Source organism: Amphimedon queenslandica, unplaced genomic scaffold (genome assembly GCF_000090795.2).
Source record: "Amphimedon queenslandica unplaced genomic scaffold, v1.1 AMPQUscaffold_3662_Cont24347, whole genome shotgun sequence".
Lineage (NCBI taxonomy): Eukaryota > Metazoa > Porifera > Demospongiae > Haplosclerida > Niphatidae > Amphimedon > Amphimedon queenslandica.
The window spans coordinates 1-1,431 of NW_003556014.1; the positions used below are offsets into that span (position 1 = coordinate 1).

The 1,431-nt window shown below is 35.6% G+C and overlaps 1 long non-coding RNA gene across 1 annotated transcript; it reads right to left on the reverse strand.

The window, feature by feature from the left end:
- Positions 1 to 543: 543 nt before the first annotated feature.
- On the reverse strand, positions 544 to 1,155 carry LOC109592872 (uncharacterized). Its single transcript, XR_002190606.1, has 2 exons — positions 964 to 1,155; positions 544 to 634 (listed from the first exon to the last, which is right to left on the reverse strand). It is a non-coding gene; the product is annotated as an uncharacterized LOC109592872 (long non-coding RNA).
- Between the last annotated feature and the right edge of the window lie 276 nt (positions 1,156 to 1,431).

The window sequence follows — 1,431 nt, forward strand, 5'->3', positions numbered from 1 at the left end:
TTAATACATAAATTGCTGATGCATGAATATAACAATTGATTATTATAGTCTACTAGATATAATATTATTATTAGTTTTGAACAAGTGGAAAATTAATTCAAGTTGATATTACAGACTTTATCAATACAATAAACTACGGCCTCACTGCATTGTATTATGATCGACTCAACAGATAGTAGATCTATCTCCATAGATAAAAATTATATTTTTCACTGAAGTTCTGTATGTTGTCTAGGCCATCATGGAGTTTGCTAGCATCATAAATACTGATGCTAGCATTGATATCTATGCTCTAGGTCGGTCAGGTCCGTGGTCATTAATGCAGAGTCCGTACTTTAGTCTTTTCGGGTCCCTTGGTCGGGTCAATAAATTAGTCTTTTCGGGTCCGTTGGTCCGGTCCGGTCCGCTTTTTAGAGACAACCCATAGATACTATATATACCAAGTGGATACAAAACAGGATGCGCCTATGCTCTTTTCGCCGGATGTGACGTTTATTATAGCTACACTTAGCAACCAAAATGGTGGCAAAATCAATAATTATAAAAAAACTTCATAAAAATCTATATTTCTTCTGAAAAGAGTCAATACAAGAAACAACAGACAATTTATCTTCATTGGTTTCATATTCATACCCTATTTGATGATCAAAAAAATAATATTATAATAATAGTTTTATCATTCTAATATGGTATGTCACAATGACATTAACTAACTTTTTTTGAAGAAACATAGCTTTAAAATAATTATGAAAATATACAAACCGTACAAAAGGCATGTACGTAGACACATACAAAATTATACCTCTTCAAATCGCATAGTTTTCCAGAAAAGGCGTTTACAAAACAGACCATTAATAAACTAAAAAATGAAAATATTTCTATTTTATAAAACTGCAGTGGAAAGCTAGTAGTTACAGACCATGTAACACAATAATATCCTTCTTCTACCCAAATAACACTTACTAACTCTGCCCCAGATTGGAGAAAAGGTGTTTAAAGTCAGAACTATAGGCCGCCATGTTTTACAGTACAACGAGATCCAGTGATCAAGCAAACAAGGATTCAGCAGGTCATTCGAGCTAATAGAGACTTCATAATACTTACTTCAACTCAGGAAAGTAGTAACTTGACCAAGAACCCAAAACTTCGAGAAACAAGGCCGCTTCAGGCTACGCTAGAGCGAAAAGAGCATAGGCATACTGCTCGTGACGTCACCAATATAATTTCATGTACAATCCACTTCCTGTTTCGCATCCACTTGGTATATATAGTATCTGGTCGTCCCTAAAAAACGGACCGGACCGGACCAACGGGCTACTTTCCCAATTCTGTTAAGACTTGGCTCTTGGTGAAGCCTAGTTCAGCTGATGATGCTAAGGCTATTTTTGAAGATACAAACATTTCAATGACTACTGAGGGCCGTCCTGTCTT